A 22,014-nucleotide genomic window follows, 5' to 3' on the forward strand; every position below is an offset into this window, starting at 1 on the left:
GAATAGATTAACTACCGCCCCGGTATGGGCCATGCCCGATATCAGCAAGGAGTTTGTTATATATTATGATGCCTCTAGAATCGGGCTCGGTGGGGTTCTAATGCAGGATGGCAGAGTTGTGGCGTATCTGTCACGACAACTGCGCTCGCATCAGGAGAACTATGCCACCCATGATCTCGAGTTGGCAGCAGTAGTGCATGCCCTGAAGACATGGCGACATTATCTTCTGGGGAAGCGATGTGAAATATACACTGACCACAAAAGTCTGAAGTATATCTTCACCCAAAGGGAATTGAATATGAGGCAACGAAGATGGTTGGAGTTAATCAAAGACTATGACCTCAACATTCAATATCACCCCAGTAAGGCCAATGTAGTGGCTGATGCCTTAAGCCGGAAGATCAGCCCCTTGAACGTCATGCTCAAGGAAAGGCAACCTGCCTTGTATGAGGAATTGGAGCACTTTGGACTGGAGCTAGTGGAATCAGGATTCCTAGCTAACCTCGAAGTCAAACCAACGCTGGGGGATGATATCAAGGAAGCCCAGAAGGGTCATAAGAGCATTGAAGGCATCAAGAAGAATATTCAAGAAGGCAAGGCCCCAGGATTCTCGGTGGATGGACAAAGAGTAGTGTGGTTTGGGAAACGTTTATGCGCACCCAACAAGGTTGAACTCAAGGATTTGATCCTACAGGAAGCACATGATACACCCTACTCTATTCACCCTAGTGGTACCAAGATGTATCAAGACCTCCGAGAAAGATTCTGGTGGCATGACATGAAGAGGGAAATAGCATCCTATGTTGCCAAGTGCGACGTGTGCCAGCAGGTCAAGGCTGAGCATCAGCGACCTGCTGGATTGCTACAACCTCTCCAGGTGCCAGAATGGAAGTGGGACAAGATAGACATGGATTTTGTTACCGGCTTACCAAGGTCTAGCAGAGGCCATGACTCTATATGGGTCATTGTCGAGCATCTGACCAAAGTGGCCCATTTCATTCCAGTCAACACCACTTACAACGGGAACAAGTTGGCTAGTCTCTATATTGAGCGTATTGTAAGCCTTCATGGAGTTCCCAAGGAGATTGTATCTGACCGAGGCACATAGTTCACCTCAAGATTTTGGAAGAAGTTCCAAGAATCCCTCGGAACCAAGCTCTCTTTCAGCACCGATTTCCACCCGCAAACGGGCGGACAAACGGAAAGAGTGAATCAGATACTCGAAAATATGCTCCGCGCTTGCGTCTTGGCACATGGTGCCAAATGGGAAGACTGTGTGCCGTTCGCTGAGTTTTCATACAACAACAACTACCAGTCCAGTCTCCAAATGGCCCCATTTGAAGTGTTGTATGGACGAAAGTGCCGCACCCCACTCAACTGGTTCGAAACCGGTGAAGGGCTGATTTTCGGACCGGAAGTTTTGCACAAGGCAGAAGAGAAGGTGCAACTTGTGTGAGAAAATCTAAAGGCAGCCAAGTCGCAACAAACGAGCTATGGGGATTCTCGCTGCAGGGATGTGGAGTTCATTCCCGGAGACCAGGTGTACCTCCGTGTCACACCTCTCAAGGGAACCAAGCGTTTCCATGTTAAAGGGAAACTTGCTCCAAGGTTCATTGGACCTTTTAAGATCACGACAAGGCATGGAGAAGTTGCTTATCAGTTGGAACTACCTCCGGAACTTTCGGGTGTGCACAACGACTTCCACGTGTCACAACTTCGGAAGTGTCTTCAAGCGCCAAACCGTTCCGATCCCCGCAAGGACATTGACCACCAGGCCATTGATCTTTAGCTGGATCTCACCTACGGCGAGAAGCCGATCCGCATTCTGGATGAAGCAGAGCGTTGCACGAGAAGTCGCACCATCAAGTATTTCAAGGTTCAGTGGAGCAACCACACCGAAGCAGAAGCAACATGGGAGCATGACGACTATCTCCAATCTGAGTTTCCGGACCTTTTTTGCACTTAGCTTAGGAATCTCGGGGACGAGATACTTGTAAGGGGGATAGGTCAATCACACCCTGTTTTCACTACCACTTTCTCTACAATGCAAAAACCTGAACTTGTTACAACGTTTTCAAAACTAATGTTGTGAGTGACATGGTTGTCGTTGTATGCTTGTGTGTTTGATCATGTGATGATAAAACCCCATTTCACAATATTGAATTATTTTCAAAACCTTCTTCTTGTTTGTGATCAAGTAAAACTCTACTGTGAGTTGCACTACTTGCCCTTGATGGCAAGGATGGTTTCTACCCAAAGTTGGTGATCTGATTTTAACTTATTTTAGTATTCCAAAACCACAAAATAATTATTTTTAGAATTGTTTTCTTTATTTATTTAGATGTCCCTTTCTAAGGCCAGAAATGGTATTCCTACATGGAAAAATACTTTTCTGCCTTAGAAAAATCTGATTAAATTTAGAGATGATCAGAAGGACATATATTTTCCATACATAAGATTTTTAACCCCCATTTATATTATAATTATTTGAGTAAAACCCTGAAAACTATTTTTCTCTGTTTTGACCTTTTGAAATATTTCCAAAGGAAATATTCTCAATAAAATCCTAGAATATTCTAGTGGTATCCCTAAGCCATATTTGGTGTCCACATAAAATGTTACTTTGATCCAAGGTGATTAAGGACCCCAAATAACCCAAAAACCCCTTCTGTACAGATTGAAGTAAGAGCAACTCTACATAGAAAAGTTTGTCCAATGATGCGGAAACTTTGCAGGAGTGCCTAATACCTCAAATAAGGGTTCCACGCCAAAAATGGGAATTGTGGGACTTAGTTTGCCCACACTCTCATTGGAAGCGACAGATCTGGTCAATTAGTGGTGTTTTCAAGTTTACAAAGCTAAACTTGTCCAATGGAGCTCAAACTTGGTGAAACCCCATGTTTTAGCACCCAACCCAAACCTGTTAAGTTGCAGCACAAGTGGTGGGGTGCAACCCCCTCAAACCACTGTCGAGCACCTTCTGACAGATGGGTAAAAGCCCTCTTAGCCATAGCTAAACCCAACCCCTTTGCTCCAAACTCATAGATTAGGTGGACAGTATCAATGCCCAGCCCCAGTCAACTAGCCCCTCACTAGTTCAAAGTGGAAATGCCAAAAACCCCAATCTAAGCTTCAGTTCAAAGCTGACAGCACCAGTATTCCTTGTCTCCCTTGACCAGCCGAAGCTCCCGCGAGACCCAAACGGCTAGCCTCACTCCCAGCCAGTGCCAGGACATGCTAGACATGTCCAAAGTGCCTCAGAGCGCACCAGCATGCCGTGGCATGCCAGAACTGCGCTCTGGGTGCCATACACTAAGGCACAGAGGTGGGGGCGGCGCTCTCGGCTAGTTCCAGCTTCCCCCGAGGTGTCCAACCTCTTCCCCGACAACCCCTCTACGTCGAGCAACCATCAGGGTCCCTCCGCTCCCGCTCTAGAGCCCGTGCGACGCGTGCCCGCGCGCACCAGAACCGGACAAGGTTGCGCGGCCACGGATGCTCGACTTCTCTCTCTCTCCCTCTGTTGCAGATGGTTCTGGCAGTCCAAAACCACGTCCTGAGACTGTGGTTTCCACCCCAGCTCCTCCCTGCACCCCCATGCGCGCCACGGTGAGTCACCGGCACTCCCGAATCGGATCACCGTCGCGGGCCTATTTGTAGCCCTCCCCTTCGCTCCAGCACCCCTCAGACAGCTTCACCACGACCACTAGCACCTCCCAAGCCACCCCAGCAAGCCAGCAGAGCCCCGGTGCTCGAGATCGACCGAGGCCCCTCCACCTCGGAGCTTTGGTCGATCTCCGGTTACACGATGGCGACTACGTCCCTCGAGCCACCAAATTGATCCCCTCGACCTTAGGAAGCTTTCCCCCAACTTTCCCGAGTATTTCCGTGCCCCAAGATACCTCCTCGACCACCTCCCGAAACTCCTCCGCCGCGGCCTTCTCGTCGTCGGGAAACCCTTGCCTCTCCCTCGTTGTTCCGACCACCAGCAAGTAGGCGGCGTCATGTCGAACCCATTTCTGTCCTCGTTGGTGCTTGAGAACGTCGGCAGCCTCGCCGGCGTGCTCCTCCTCCTCTCTGGCTAGAGGTAGTAGACGACCCCGACAGGTGTGCCCCACCTGTCGGTGGCCCAGATCCCTTCCCCTCGCTGCCCGCAGCCGCTGACCGCACGACCCCGCACGTCAGGTTCAAACTTGACGGCACGCGCGCCTGGGCAGGCTGTCGGTTGGCCATGGGCCATCCCACTTCGAGGCCGAGCCACGCCAGGGACTTAGCCCATTTTTCTTTATTTTTAAAATCTGATTTCAAAGATTTTTATAAAATATTTAACCAGTGTAAAAATATAATTTTTCCACCGTTATTCTTCTAAAAATATGTAGTATTTAATGAAACCATTGGATGAATTCTTCAACAACTATTTTGTTTTGCAATAATAAAAAGGACTAAATTGGAATTGTTTTGCTTCTGTTTGGTTGATTTAAAAAATGTTCCTTCATTAGAATCCGAGGGAAATATTTTTCGAAATGACAACTTAGATTTATCAGTAATAAAGAACATTTTAAAATGACTTTGTGACATGTTTTTGAGTGAGCTATTTCTTATTTATTCTTTTTACGATGATAGAAAACCTGTGTGACAAGGGAATCGGAGCGGAAGACCTCGAAGACCCCGGATACCTAGATGACCAAGGCAAGCAGCCCTTTGACCATGACTGAGCATATGTTATATTGCATGTTAAGAGAGCAAGTATTTCCGTTGCATATGATCATAAGTGTCGTTAAATCACTACGGTGATGATACCGATGGCTCCTCCGGAGCACATGCATTGAGCTTGATCCTACCCCCTTTTTAGGATCATGCTATTATCATGTTGACAAGTAATGTTAGAAAAATAGCATGAGCATGTTGTTGGTATTAATCCAAGACTTATGAAAACCCCGTCGGGTGCCACTAATGCCCGAGGTTGATGATGAGTTAGGTGGCCACTTTTGGTGAAGTGGTGCACCGGGTATTTGTGTGAGTATGGTTTCGGAAATGGGATTAGATTTATGATGTGTCGACCGTCCCAACCTTACCAGTATGACCATGTTACCCCTTATGGGATGGGGCTATGTTGATTACTCTGGTCGGTGCTAGCAAAGAGCCACATTACTACTGGCGGGAGTGATGTGTGGTCACTCTCGTGATGGGGTCGTGCCAGGTAGGACGACTATGCCATTTTTATGATTTCCAGGCACATCGTTCGTCCCCTCATGGTTGATACTGTCCAGAGTCGATGCTCATAAGACGTACACCATGTGGGCTGGGTACGAATCGAGTGGACCTCTTTGTCTAGTATCGTTAGGGAAAAGGTATTGATCGGGTACTTACCTCGGGTATGTTATATGCTGTGAGTCGGGGATGACACAGAAGTTTCCCGGATCTCGTGGGTCCAGCGTACTACCTATGTAGAGTGTAAAACTATTCGAATAGCCGAGTCCATGGTCAAGGACAGTTGGGTAATCCTGCTTAAACTACGTCCAGTTATTTCCGCATAAACCAAGTGTTTGTGAGTTGTGTTGAAAAAGGACTATTATGAAGGTAGCGATATGACCAAGTTTGGTGACTTGGCATATAGGGTGAACCCGAATGGTTCAGCCCTCGACAGATATATTGATATCTGTAACCTGTTCTTCCAAAGTAATTCTTTAACTTGATGCATATTCATGATCATTCCACCAAGATGAATACCACCAGATGCATGTTATTGTTATGCTTCACTTTCATTGTTCATATCATGGGCTGTTTGTGAATACATTCAAGAGTACTCATTGGATTGCCACTGGTTATATTATTGACCAGACATGGAAGGACCGGAGTTTGGAGATGAGTACGTCTTCGGAGACGCCCCTGCGAAATAGAACGCTTCCGAGTCAAAATGTCTGTCGGTGTAGGCTTGATGGCATGGGCACCTGCTTAGCCCCTATGATTTCCGCTATTAGTTGTATCAGTATGATTTGGCCTTAGGCCCAACCTTGTGAACTTGACCCTTCGGTCATGTGATGCAATAATTCGGTACTTCGATGTAAGACTTATTATTCAGCATCTGTGTGTTCGGTGAGCATTGATCTCTCGGATCACTGAGCACGATCATTCGGCGATCCCGACTTGTAAGTCAAGGTCCCCACAATACTCAAATATTTATCATGAATAATCTGAACATAAACCCACAATTCATCGAATCCCAACAAACGCACGACACAAAAGTAACTACATCATATGGATCAAAGTGATGATGTGGATGATCAGTGTATTGAAGATCAAGAGAGATATTGCCATCTAGGTACTCGCCATGGACCCGTAGGTCTATGGTGAACTACTCACAGATCATCGTGAGGGCAGCTAGGTTGATGAAGATTCCCTCCATGATCAATCCCCCTTCGGCATGGTGCCAGAACGGAGCTCCAGATGGCCACCCATCGGAATAAAGACTTGTGGCTATGTCAAAAGTGTTTCATCGCCTCCTTTATGGTTTTTGGAATAGATGATAATTTATAGTATAGAGAACGGAGTCGGGAGGGCCACGAGGGAGGCAGAAGCCATTAGGGCGTGGCTCCCCAGGGTGCGCCCTGTTTGCTATTGGGCCCCTCATGAGGCCTCCAAATTCTTGTGATACTCGTCGGTCTTATTTTGATCACCAAAAGGTTTCACGTCAATTGGACTTCGTTTGTTATTGAAAACCAGAAAAGTGAAAACCACACAGAACACAACAAGTCGCAGTAAGCACTAGGTCAATAGGATAGTGCTCAAAAGTAATATAAATTAGTAAATTAATACACCAAAGTATTCTAAAATGATAAAAAATCAGCATGGAACAATCAAAAATTATAGATACATTGGAGATGTATCACGCATCCCCAAGCTTAATTCCTGCTCATCCTTGAGTAGGTAAATGATAAGAACATAATTTTTGATGTGACATGCTATCCATGATGTAACCTTATGCATGTATGCTCATTGAATGTTTCAAAGCATACGATCCTCAAAGAATGTTTTACCCCTATCCATCTTATTATATTAGCAAGGCTTGGCTCCATCTTCACCACATTAATACAAACGTTAAGCACCACAATGTCCAAGTCAGGCAATTGGATCATTACTTTTTGAATATGTATCAACTTTTTATTCTTCATGCAATACATGAGTGTGAACCATTGGACATAGCATAAAGGTTGGATAGAATATGGTGGTAGGTTTCAAAGGGGTGAAAAGTGGAGAAGATAGTCTCACATCAACTAGGCGTACCAACATACTATGGATATGTCCTTAGTATATATTAATGCAAGGAGGAGGTATTACCATGCAAATGATGCACTAGAATTATAAGTGTATGAAAGCTCCAGTAAATTTAAGAGGGATGTGCATCCATCTTGCTTGCTCATGAAGACCTCAGACATTTGAGGAAGCCCATCATCGGAATATACAAGCCAAGTTTATGAAAAAGTATTTCCCATTAGCATATGAATGATATAACATGAGACTCTCTATATGAATAATAAGTTGCCACTTCGAGGCACATGTGTGGTAAAGGATAGTAGCAAAGTCACTTCTCTCTTTTTTCTCTCATTCATTATTTTTCAAAAACAATTATTTATGGTTGGCCCATTTGGCCTCCCCCATCTTTATTTCCTAACTAGGACAATTATATAATAATGATAGTCATCACACTTTTATTTACTTACAACTCATTGAAAACTCGATATGATGTACTATGAAGCAATATGACTCCAATATGAATGCCTCTCGTAGTGTACCAGGATGTGCAATGATCTAGCGTGACATGTATCCAACATATGATGAATGGTAGCTTAGCCACAAATGCTATAATGAATGATGGCTATTCCACAAATACTATATCAGCTCTATATGATCATGCAAAGCAATATGACGATGAATGAACTAGTCGTGTGAAGTGATGATGTCATTTGCATGGAAATATATCTTGGAATGGCTATGGAAATTCCATGATAGGTAGGTATGGTGGCTGTTTTGAGGAGGATATAAAAAGGTATATGTGCAACAGAGTGTGTCATGTCACGGGGTTTGGATGCACCGGCGAGAGTTGCACCAATCCTCGAAGTGAGAATGGGTTGTGCACGGTACCGAAGAGGCTAGCAAATATGAGGAGATGAGATTTTGTATGTCCATGGTGTCAAATTAGTCATAAAGAACTCATATACTTATTGCAAAGTTTTCTTAGTTTTATCGCAAATCAAAGTACTACTCACATGCCCCGATGGATAGGGTTGGTATGAATTAACCATCGCGCAACTCCGACTCAAAACAACACTAGGATTTCAACTAGGAATAGAAATGCTCACACATCATCACCATGCCCTTTTAAATTTTTTAGATGAATAAGAAGTTTAATATCTATTAATATTGACACCTTTCTGAATTAATAATAATGTGCTCACACCTCTTTCATATTAGCACATCATTATCATTAGCCCACAATTTCTCTATATGGGCTACATGATTGTTTTAATTATCACTGTGTGAACGCCCATTATTTTTTATCTTGTCTAATGACCCATGCAAATTAGCGTCACTATTTATTTAGCTCTTAAATGAATTTAAATGTAGAAATAGAGCATATTATTTCTATAAAATTTACACACCACTATGCTCAACAAAATATACTTGACGTGCTAGAGCAACTGCTAATCTCAAAAGATATAAGTGAAGCGCATAGATTATTCCAACAAATTATGATGATGTGGTATCTCTCTCAAATAGGTGTGTCCAGAAAAAAATGATTGTGGAAAACTGAAAGTAAAAGCAAACCAAACCAAACGACGCTCCATGCAAAACTCATATCATGTGATGAATAAAAATGTAGCTCCAAGTGACATACCGATGGATTGAGACGAAAGAGGGGATGCCTTCCGGGCATCCCCAACCTTATACACTTGAGTACTACTAGAATATTACCTTGGGGTGACTTGGTAATCCCCAATCTTAGTCTTTTGCTTCTCCTCAATCCTTCGTCCTTCGAGATAATACCCTAAACTTGAAAACTTCAATCACATAAAACTCAACAAAACTTTGTGATATGCGTTAGTATAAATAACATATCAAATACTTTCAGGTGTTGTTATAATTTTAATCTTATTTTAATTTAGTGTAAGATACTATATTCTCACTTCTCCACGGCTTATCCCCCTGATGCAATCCGTAGCATCCTCAAAACAAGCAAACTATAGAAGCAAAACCACAGTTTGACTGAAACAGAACAGTCTGTAGTAATCTGTAATGAACCTATAATTCTAAAACTCCAAACATTCTGAAGAATTAGGAAGACCTAAGGAATTTAGTCATCAATAGTATGAAGAAAATATCATCTTCAAAAGAGTTTTCAGTAAAATCAAAGAAATTCTGCACAGGACTTCAAAGTTTCTGTTTCTGAACCGTATCAATTCTACTTATCATGCAAATCATCAAAAGGATTTACTTGGGACAAATACTAACTAAAACATAGAAACACAATCATTACATTAGCAATAATCATGGTATCACAAAAAATAGAAAGTAAAAGAAATAATAAAGATAACTATTGGGTTGCCTCCCAACAAGCGTTATTGTTTTCCGCCCCTAGCTAGGCATAATGCATAGTTTCAAGTGTTGTCATATTTGACACTCCACCCATAAGTAGCTCACATGATTGACTAATAAGGTGTCCCAATTCTATTTATAGGGAAGTGTTCCATTCCTTTCTTTAATGGGAATTAAAACCTTATGTTTCCCTCTTTCATGTCAGTACTTGCACCTATAGTTCGAAGGAGCGACCTTCCAAGTAGAATTGGACAAGTAGGACTGCCATCATATCAAGCACAATGAAATCTATATGGACATAATTTTATTTTCAATTATCATCACATCATTAATTCTATCTAAGGGTATATTAATGGTAGAATCCACAAGATGCAAGTTTAGGGAACACTCTTCAGTATTAGTGTGACCAAGAACATCACATAAAGATTTAGGTATAGTTGAAACACTACCACCAATGTCATACAAAGAAATGCATTCATATTTAGTTATCTTAATTTTTATAGTAGGTTCTCTCTCATCATGCAACTTTCTTGGAATAGAAACTTCAAGCTCAAGTTTCTAATCATAAGATTTTAACATAGCTTCTACTATATGTTGAGTATAAGCATTATTTTGTTCATAAGCATTGGGTGAGCTAATAATGGATTGCAGCAAGGAAATAAATTCTACTAAAGAGAAATTATCATAATTAGAATCCTTGTAACCCAAGGCAGTGGGCACATCACTAGTCAAAGTTTTGACCTCTCCAAACCCTCTCCTTCCAGTTTTAGCATTAAAATCAACACCCTCCAAGCAAACGGGACGCTCCTTCACTAGAGTTGATTCATCTCCGATCCCTTTATCATTAATATTCATAGAACTAAACAAAGTTTCAATATGATAAGTTCCAATCATTTTAAGATCTTCATCATGATTCTAGTAAAAACCGGGTGGAAGAGCTTTTCTAGGAATTCACGCTTAGTTAACAACTTAGTGGCCCTCTCCTTACTCCCATTAAAAGAAACTTGGATAGATTTAATAGTCTCATTAAAATCATGATTAGGGGGCAAAGCTTTTTTAAGAGTTTCGACATCAAGAGCAAGTTTATCCATGGTTTTAGCCAAAGTATCAACAACATGCAATTTCTCTTCAACCATACTATTGAAAACTCTTTGAGAATTAACGAATTCCTTAATTGTGTTCTCAAGATCAGAGGGTATGCTATTAGAATTTGTAGAAGAGTTTCAATAATAATTACCATAAGAATTTCCATAACCACTAGGAACATTATCGGGATATGGCCTAGCATTGAAATTACCCCTATAAGCATTGTTGTTGAAATTATTTCGCGAGACAAAGTTCACATCAACAGAATCATTATTTTTCTCAATCAAAGATGATAATGGAATATCATTGGGATCAACATGAGGATTTGTTTATCTACCAAATTCATAAGAGCATCCACTTTTCACTCAATGTATCGATTTCCTCAATAGAATTTACCTTCTTACCAGTTGGAGCTCGTTCGCTATGCCATTGAAAATAGTTGCACATGACGTTGTCCAGAAGTTTGGTGGATTCTCCTAAGGTCATCTACATGAAGATAACACCTACAACACAATCTAGAATATTTCTATATACAAAGTTTAGTGCAACATAGAATTTTTGGATAATCATCCACAAGTTTAAACCATGTGTTGGGAAATTTCTTATCATAAATTTCATCCTCTCCCAAGCTTGTGCAACATGTTCATCATCTTGCTGTTCAAAATTCGTTATTTGATTTCTAAGGTAGATGATTTTAGCAGGAGCAAAGTGCTTGCGAATAAAATCAACTTTACACTTATCCCATGTCCTGATACTATTACGTGGTAAGGATGAAAACAAAGCTTGCACTTTCTCTCTTAGTGAAAAGGAAACAATTTTAATTTCACAATATAATTATCCAAATCATTTTTATTTTGCGTATCACAAATTTCAACAAAGGTATTGAGATGTGAAGCAGGGTCCTCATTAGGACTTCCCACAAATTGATCTTTCATGACAAGATTCAGCAATGCAACATTAATATCAAAAGCATCCACAATAGTGGTGGGTGGTATAGGAGTACTAATAAAATCATTGTTATTAGTATTTCAGAAGTAACACAACTTTGTACTATCTTGAGACATGGTGACTGAGCAAGCAAAGTAACAAGTGTGACAAGCAAACTAGAGAGCGAAGATGCAATCTAGTGACAAGCTAAGAAAACAAAAGAAAATATTTTTGTATTTTTATTTTTTAAGAGACAAACTAAGTATACCAGAAAATAAAAATAGGAACAAGTGAATGAAAATTTGTGTGGAGTTACTTGGTAGTTGGTGATGGCGCAGAAGAATTTCCAAGCAATGATGCCAGAAATCATTCCTGATACTTGTGATTTGCATTGGGTTTTCTGCAAAGAGGAATGGGTTATTGCATCACAATGTGGGTAAGTATTTCCCTCTGTTATGAACCCAAGGTTTATCGAACCAATAAGAATATCAACCACAACCTTCTTCAGCGGTTGCATACAATAGAACAAACAACTTGCACCTAACGTAGGCAAGAGGGTTGTCAATCCCCTTGGTCTCGTTATTTGCAAGCAAGAACGGTGTGTAGATAACTATAGATAATTGTGAATTGGAAAATAAAATAAAAATAAGTAAATGGAAGCAAGGTGTTGAAGGTTTTGTAAATATGTTGTGAATAGAGACGGGGGCCATAGTTTTCCCTAATGGCATGTCTCATGAAAAATAACATACGATGGGTAAACAAATTACTATTCGGTAATTGATAGAAAAGCGGATAGTCATCCGATATTCACGACAATGATCACTTGTATATAGGTATCACGTCCATAAACAAATAGGCCGACTCCTGCCTACATCTATTACTATTACTTCACTTCAAGCGTGCTTCTATGCTTGCCTCTCTACGTATTAAGTTCATGACGAACGAAGTAATGGATGGACAATGATGGCATGGTGTAGAAAAAGTAAACTCAAGAAATATGAATAAACCCCAGTGCTTTATCCTTAGTAGCAGCAACACAAAGGCACATCGAAATTTTCCAGGTTGAACCTATTACAATGCACCTCTCTCGCCAAGAAATATCACCCTAGTTGTCCAAACTATTTCAATAGACCAGAAAGAATTAAGAAATTATAATAATCATCCACGTAAGAATCATATAGATTTCAGAGAGGACTCAAATATTTATCATGAATAATATGAAAATGAACCCAGAATTTATAGGATCCCAACAAACGCACCACACAAAAGGAATTACATCATATGGATCAAAGCGAAGATTCGAGGATCATTGTATTGCATATCAATAGAGATATTACCATCTAGGTAGTAGGCATGGACCTATAGGTCTATCATCGTGAGGGGAGCAAGGTTCATGAAGAGGCCCTCTGTGATTGATCCACCCTTCGGCATGGTGCTAGAGCGGAGCTCCAGATGGCCTCCTGTCAAAACAGACATTTGCGGCGGCGTAAAAGTGTTTTGTGGCCTCCTTTGGGGTTTTTTGGAATAGATGACAATTCATAGGCCCGAGAATGGAGTCGGGACGGCCACGAGAGAGGCACAAGCCATCAGGGTGCCCCCAGGGCACACCGTAATGTCTTGTGGGCCCTTCGTGAGGCCTCCAGCCTTCTTCTGATACTCCTCGGTCTTCTTCTGTTCCTGAAAAAATCACCAAAAAACTTTAGGTCAATTGGAGTTCGTTTGGTATTGAAAACTTGAAAAGTGGAAACACGCAGAAAACAACAACTCGCACTGGGCGCTGGGTGAATAGGTTAGTGCTCAAAAACAATATAAATTGATAATTAAATACCACAATAGTATTCACAAATGATAATAAACCAGCATGGAACAATCAAATTTTTAGATACGTTCGATATGTATCACGCACCGCATCCAGCGCCGTTCACACGGCCACCCGCCAGCCGTGCTAACGGATCCTTGCCAATGGTAATATTGATCAACTGGTTAAAATGAGTGTTCAACCTGGTTGACGACCCGTGTGAGCTCTGAGGTGCTGCATGCTGCCTTGCCAATTCTTCTTCTAGTTTCATTGTTTGGTGATCTGTGGTAAATTACCGTGTCATATGATCATAATGGGACCGCCTCCTGACATAGTTATTTTCGAGGGGTTCCTTGAATTGCCGCTCAATGTCTTGCTTGTCCCATACGGTCTTCTTCCCAACAAAAACTTGATGTCGAGGGTGTGGTTACTTAATGTCCTTGATCGCATTTCCTTCCCCCATGATGACTAGGTTATCACTGAATTCTCCTAATTTTGCATGTTGAAAATGTTCCAATCATCTACACCAATGGTAGGCCACTTCTGCTAGATCTCAGAGATATCTATGTTGGCTTTCGCTGCAAACTGTTTTCTTGGCGCAGATTTCCAAGAACTTAAAATTTTCAAGAACTTATGGATTGCATGGTTGTTTACCTAATTCTTTGGGTATGATAGGTTGGCATACTCATTAGGAAACTTGAATCTTGTGTGCACCTTTCTTATGAGCAGTTCTCGCAGATTAGCTTTGTCAATATCCCTTAAGTTTGTCTCATTAATGGAGCAAACTTCTTGAAGGATGACACCTAGGATGTTCCCGTAGTGAGAAGCGACTTTCCGCGGACTAACAGGTTCACCAGTCCTGTTAACTCGTGTGACGACAAGCCTATCGTTGCCGATAGCAATCCAGCTCCTCGGTTTGCTGCTTCTTAGATTTTGAAACATGCTCATTCACCTCCACCACTTCCTCAGGAGAATACTCGTCAGTATCCTCTTCATGAGTGTCCTTATCAGGATTACTCTCCACACCAGGAACACTTGCATAGCCACTGCCTCTCACGTAGAAGTCATCTGGATTAACCTCCCCATTATCACAATCTTCTTGGCCCCAGGCGTTAGTAAATACATCTTCACCATTTTCCAAATGTGTCGAAGAAGAGCCGTCCATGTCGTCCATTCGATAGGACATCTGCAAAACCAAAAATGAAATATACTTATTAATTCATATACAAAATACAAAAATTTGGCATGACATTTGCTAAAAATAGGACATATTGGTTGTGAGAAATTTGATGAAATGGAAATTAATCATCGTTTCGCCAAAATATTGGAAACCCTATCCATTCCCTGCAAACAATACACAAGCAACCACATTTCCATCAAAACAAAATATCAACCACCTACCTAAATTTCAACCATATACATTTCCTCAAAATTTCGATGACTTATAGTCGGAATCGATGTGTTAACACCAACAGGGCAGGTGGACGACAGCGGGCGAGGGGGTAAAGAAGCCACGGGGAGGTCGATGTATTTGGGGCCGGTGGGGGAGGGAGTAAAGGCGGCAGCGAGGTCGATGCAAATTGGGGGTGATGACACCTTGATGAGCGTGGCAATCGGAGGGGGAGGTGGGCAACAACATGGGAGGGGGTAAATGACACGACGATGTTGAGGTGGATGGGGCCACCGGCAGGATGGCGGCTGGGGGGGGCAAGGATGAAGGTGGCGGCGGCGCGAGGAGTGGAGGGTGTGTATCCAGGAAACGGAAGTTCTGTTTTGAACATTTCCCTCCAAATTGACAAAGACAAAGTGGAAAATAGCTATGGAGTAGGTGACGCCACCACCGCCATATGTATCTTTTCTATGGCGATGGCGACGTCACCAACACCATAGCTATTTTCCTTCCAAAATTACATCAAATTCAACTTTAAAAGGTCAATTAAAATGTAGAATAATAAAATATGGTCAACAAAAAACTGTTAAAATACATAATTATTACATTCATATTATAAAATATAGTCGAATTCTACTGAATTAATCATAGATAGATAAAAATATATTTAAAAATCAACTACGATGTTGTTTCTCGATTTCTCTTATTTGTGTGGGGGCTGTGAATGGAAGTTTCTACATCTGACGTGCTTCTGCGTCTTTTCTTACACTTCTCTTTCCAAATAACGTCATATTCTTCTCGATAGATATCAGATTGGTCAATTGTCATCTAGATCTTCCTTCTTTGACACTTCTTTACCATTGTGTTCTACCTGCCCATCAAGGTGGTTTCCATTTTCTGAAACATGCTTCACACCTTATCGCTCACCATCATGTACCGCCCCTTCAACTTTGGCATCCTCCTCTTCCTCACCATGACTTGTCCATCATGTGTAATGAGGCATGAAAACATATTTCAACAAGTGCATCCTCACACGACCAGTAGAAGGGTCAACCAAAACTATGTTAACGCACTTCTTACATGGACATAATATTTGTGTTTCTCCTTTCCGATTCATATCTTCCAACGCAACTTTAAAGAACCCATTTATAGTTTGATATATATATATATATATATATATATATCATCATGAATCATGTACTTCCACAGTGCCTACAACAAAAGATCAAAAAACATTTCAGCATATTACTACATACACATGAATGCATTTGTTAAAATATGGAAAACAAAAAAATATGGGCATTAATTCCATGTAACAGCCCAGAACCGACGCTCAAGAAGATTCCCGTTTTATTCCATTGTCGTTGTGTGATTTATTTGGTTGTTGACGGGGATATGTACCTAGGGTAGGGTCATAGGCCTGACCTACATGTCCTACATAAGGGCACCTCATTAAAGAATTGAAGACTACAAGGAGGGTTCCAACTAGATAGCCATAGCGTTTGAATCACCCTGTAAGAAATCACTCGGACTGTTTCCCCCTTTCACTTGACAATCAACTTCCACTCGGAAGAACTAGAAGCTAGTCGATGGAGAAGACCAGAAGCCACTCCAGAAAGGCTGACAGGCGAGCGTTCGGCTGGTCGTAATAAGTAACATTAATTACGTATGTTATGAGTAATGTGCGCCTTTAAGCTCCACTAATCGAACCCTTAGATGTCTGGGCCTTGATGAGGGGTAGCACACCCCATATAAGCCACTCCTCCACTCTGGCACAAGGGTTTGCACCCCCTGTAACACGCATTCCCCACTGCAAGAGCTCCCGAGCAGTGAGACGTAGGGTTGTTACCTCCACGAGAGGGGCCTGAACTCATACATCTTGCGTACAAGTTTTCCATAGCTTGGACTCTGCCCTCTCCTTTCGTACCCCACACCTCTACTGTCAGGTTCAGTCCCACGACAAATGGAGCCCACCTTGGGGAAGGCGTCTAAGCGAATTCCGGCAAGTTTGTGATTTTCATTCTTCATCATGTCTTCTGGCTGTGATTCGTTCTTGAGCGGTGAGATCCGTTTCGGCCGCTCGTCTTTGTTGCCGATGATTCGGCATGGCTTCAGGAGGCACCTCTCAATGTCGAGGCCCTCCCGGTCTACGGAGCAACGCACTTCTGTGCAAGCTCCTGCGGTGTTCTCCTTCGGCAGCCAGCGACTCCGATGTCGACTGTTCACCCTGCTGCTCGTCGTCACAAGCGATCTGGTTGCTCACGACTCCAGCGATGGGTGAAACACACGGTGGCTCGCCAGGGGCATCTTCGTCATCTTCGCAGATTGCGGCAATCGAGCCTGCTGAACCTCTTCGAGGCGCGATCGACTATGCGTTAGATGAGTCTGATGTTCCTTCTGAGTGCGAGAGCTGCAATCCTGCAGCGGAGGTCTTCATGGCGGGTTCTATGGAGAGCCCGCCTGGGTTCGGTCGCGGCGAACACGAAGTTGGAGAGCCATCGAGTGGACATGCCTATCATCGTCCTCCAATTTCTAGTCAGTGTAAGCGACACCTATTTTCGAGTGGACCACAAAACAACGTCGAGGTATTTTGTACTCCGGAACTAAATGTTGCAGCCGCCGCTAAGATAGCAGATTCTATTCAGCCGTCAAACTCATAGGCTGGTAGAGGCTTAGGGCAGATTCGTACTTTGCTTCAAGCAGCACAACAGCAAAACTCAGTTGTATCACAGTCACTCAATAGATTGCACAGTAATTCACCCAGAGCAAATACAGTTCGTTCAGTTTAGAGTCCATGGTCACCTCAGCGTCGTAGAGGCGGGGGTTACCGAGAGGATCAGCTTAGAGATGAGGGGCGAAACCAATTTGCTCCCCGTTACCAGCGTGATGACCGCCATCGGGTGCTTTCTCCTCTGAGGAGTGGTACGTATGTGTACCGACACTACGATGATAGGCGCCCGTTCGGTGATGAGCGGAGTCCTCGATTTGACGTGAAAAATGTACTCACGCAAAGGAGAATTGACAGGGGCAAAGCTCGCAAAGATGGTTTCGACAGAGATCGTCCGAGTGGAAGCGGCATTGTAGTTTCTGGCCCCGAGTGCTTCAGTAGAGCAATCCGTTCTGCTGATATTCCTCCCAACTTCAGGTTGGCGGCTGGAATAAGTAAATTCATAGGAGAATCTAAGCCTGAAACATGGCTCGATGACTACCGAGTGGCAGTGCAGATTGGTGGAGGTAACGACAATGTTGCCATGAAGCATTTGCCTCTGATGCTGGATGGTTCGGCCACGGCGTGGCTGAATCAATTAGCTCCATCTAGCATCTACTATTGGGAGGATCACGCTCGAGTGTTCGTCAAAACATTCGAGGGCACGTGCAAGCGTCGTGCTGGTTTGTCCAAGTTGCAGCATTGTGTGCAGAAGCCGAATGAGTCTTTGAGAGATTACATCCAACGTTGGACAATCCTTCATCACACGGTGCAAAACGTTTTTGAGCACCAGGCAGTCTGCGCTATCAAGGCTAGTATTAGGTACAGAGAGTTATATCTGAAGTTCGGTCGTACAAGTGACATGTCCATGAGAAAAATGATGGAGATTGCTGCCCGATACGTCAATGGTGAAGAAGAAGATTGCATGTGCAGTGGTAAGGGAAAAGCAGTCGACAATGATGCTGGCAGCAATTCCAATCGGAAACAGAAGCGCAAGGCTGATTGTTCCACTCCGGCAGAGGCGGACACCCTGTTGGCACAAGGAAAGTACAAGGGAAAGCCCAAAGGGCAATTTCTACCCAAGAAGTCAAAAAATCAGTCATATGTTCTGGATTTACCGTGTGCAATCCACACGAAGAAAGATGAAGATGGCAATCTGATATTGCCCCAGCATACTACTTGTCAGTGTAGATTGTTGATCCAACAGTTCAAAGATACTCCGTGGAGTGAGAAGACTCGTGAGAAGAAGGATGAGGAAGATAAGGAAGATTTTCCAAATATCGATGCCACCCTGATGATTTTTGCTGACATAGAGAACAAAAGTCGATTGAAGGTTATAAACATAGAGGTCAACATCGCAGTTCCGACCACCCCCTCATACCTCAAATGCTCTTAGACCCCCATGACGTTCGATCAGTCGGATCACCGTGCTCACGTTGCTATCCCTGGTCGACAAGCTTTGGTGCTAGACCAAGTTGTGGGAGGAGTTCGTCTTCGCAAGGTTTTGATGTATGGTGGGAATGGGTTGAAAATTCTGTATATAGAAACCCTCAAAGGAATGGGCATTCTGATGTCCCGACTAAGTGAAAGCAATACATAGTTCCACGGGGTCATCCATGGGAAAAAGGCCAAGTCACTCGGCCAAATTGCGCTGGATGTGGTATTCGGCACGAACAAGAACTTTCGCAAGGAGAAATTAACGTTTGAAGTTGTGGATTTTTAGAGTGCTTATCATGCCATCCTTGGTTGCCCCGCTTATGCGCGTTTCATGGCACGCCCATGTTACGTATACCTGAAGATGAAGATGCTAGGGCCCAAGGTAGTCATCACAGTCACAGGTAATCGACACAGAGCCGAGGAGTGCTTGCAACAAGGCTCTAAGATCGCTCATCAACAGATGGCTATGGATGAACTAGAGGAATACCAGAAGAACACTGACCCTGCCGACCTAATGCGCTCCAAGAAGCCCACTTATGAGTATGCTTTTTAGTCGGCGGGTGAAGTCAAAAAAGTGAACATCCACCCGACAGATCCTAATGCTGCCCCGACCAACATCTCAACAACACTTGACAACAAATAGGAAGTTGAGCTCATCTAGTTCCTCTGTGAGAACTGGGACATCTTTGCATGGAAGCCTACTGACATGCCGTGTGTGCCTAGGGAACTGGCTGAGCACCGAGTGAGAGTGGATCCGAAGGCAAAGCCTATTAAATAGCATTTTTGGATCGGAAGGCAACACGTCGGTCTGCAGCGGAGAAAAGGAGAGCAACCTGCGAGGAGGTGGCTCGAGTCTTGGAGGCGAAGTTCATACGCGAGGTCTACCACTCCCAGTGGCTCACAAACGTCGTCATGGTCCCCAAGAAGGACAAGTCCCTTCGTATGTGTATCGATTGCAAGAACGTCAATAAGGTATGCCTGAAAGATCACTTACCGGTCACCCGCATCGATCAAGTTGTCGACTCGAGTGCGGGGTGTGAGCGTTTATCCTTTCTTGATGCCTATTCTGGCTACCATCAGATCCGTTTGTTTGGTCCAGATGAAATAAAAACGGCCTTCATCATCCCTTTCGGGTGTTTCTGCTATATCACCATGCCTTTTGGTTTGAAGAATGCCTGCGCCACTTCCATGCATATGATTCAGAAGTGCTTGCTTGATCAAATCACTCGGAATGTCGAAGCATATATGGATGATACTGTGGTCAAGTCTCGCAAAGGTTCCGACCTGCTGACTGACTTGGCAGAGACATTCGCCGACCTAAGAAAGTATGATATCAAGTTGAATCCAGCTAAGTGTACTTTCGGAGTTCCTGGCGGCAAGTTACTCGGTTTCCTTGTTTTTAAACGAGGGATCGATGTCAACCCCGAGAAGATCGGCGCCGTCGTTCGAATGAAAAGCTCTGTGCGTGTGCACAATGTCCAGAGGCTCACAGGCTGCCTCGCGGTGCAGAGTCAGTTAATCTCTGGTCTCGATGATAAGGCATTGCCTCTTTACCGACTCATGAAAAAGCCTGATGTGTTCGAGTGGAATGACGAGGTACAAGTAGCGTTTGTCGAGCTAAAAGCTCTGCTTTCCACCGAGCCGATGCTTGCTTCTCCGCGCAGCAAAGAACCCCTGCTCTTATACATCGCAGCTACTACTCAAGTCATCAGCACAATTCTGACTGTCGTGCGAGAATAGGAAGGAAAGCTTACAAAGTCCAGCGCCCAGTCTACTACATTTCTGAAGTATTGCGCCCTTTGAAGCAAAGGTACCCTCATTACCAGAAGCTCCTCTATGGAATATATTTATCATCGAAGAAGGTGGTGCACTACTTTCAAGATCATTCAGTAACAATCGGGACACATCTGGTCCCGTGGCTAAATGGGCCATCGAGATGTTATATTTTGAGACCAAGTTTGAAGCAATGAAACCTATCAAGTCTCAAGCGCTTGCTGATTTAATGGCCGAGTGGGTGGAACAACAGCAGCGAGCTCAAATTCACTCGGCACACTGGACCATGTTCTTTGATGGCTCTAAAATGTTGAATGGGTCCGGTGCTGGTGTGGTATTGGTGTCCCCAAAAGGTGACAAGCTCAACTATGTTCTCCAGATTCATTTTGATTCCTCCAACAACCAGTCTGAATATGAAGCACTCGTCTACGGGTTGCATTTGGCCATCTCACTCGGCATCCGACGCTCGATGGTGTTCGGCGACTCGGATCTGGTGGTCAATCAAGTGATGAAGGAATGGTATGTTAGAAACCCCTCCATGAGTGGGTATTGCCATGCAGTAAGGAAGCTTGATAACAAGTTCGAAGGTCTGGAACTCCATCATGTTCCCCGATTGAAAAATCAAGCAGCTGACGAACTGGCCAAGATTGGCTCCACTCGGAAACCTGTCCCTAGCAATGTGTTCCTGGAACACTTACATACTCCTTCCATGCAAGAGGAACCTTTCACTGAAGATCCCCCACAACCGATAAGCACCTCCATTCCGACTAAGATTGATGTTCCAACAGTCGTTGATTTAGTTATGGAAATTCTGGTGATCATGCCCGAGCGGACAGTACCATACATTGCATACATTTTGAGGCAAGAACTCGCGATAGACGAAGATGAAGCTAAGATGATTGTCCGCAAATCAAAGGCTTTTACTGTGATGGGCGATCAACTTTACAGAGAAAGTGTTACTAGCGTACCTCAACAGTGCATCTCCCCCGAGGAGGGTCGACTGATCATGGAGGAAATCCACTCAGGGACCTGTGGTCATCATGCATCGTCTCGGACTATTGTTGCCAAAGCATACCGAGCTGGGTTCTTCTGGCCGCGCGCGAATGAGATGGCTAAAGATATCGTTGATCTCTTCGAAGGCTACCAGTTCTATTCTAACTTGTCTCACAAGCCTGCATCTGCCTTGAAAACTATCCCACTGGTCTGGTCATTTGCTCTTTGGGGTTTGGATTTGGTCGGTCCTTTCCGAACAGGCCAGAGTGGATTCACACACCTGATTGTTGCAGTCGACAAGTTCACTAAATG

Source organism: Hordeum vulgare, chromosome 7H, assembly GCF_904849725.1.
Source record: "Hordeum vulgare subsp. vulgare chromosome 7H, MorexV3_pseudomolecules_assembly, whole genome shotgun sequence".
NCBI lineage: Eukaryota > Viridiplantae > Streptophyta > Magnoliopsida > Poales > Poaceae > Hordeum > Hordeum vulgare.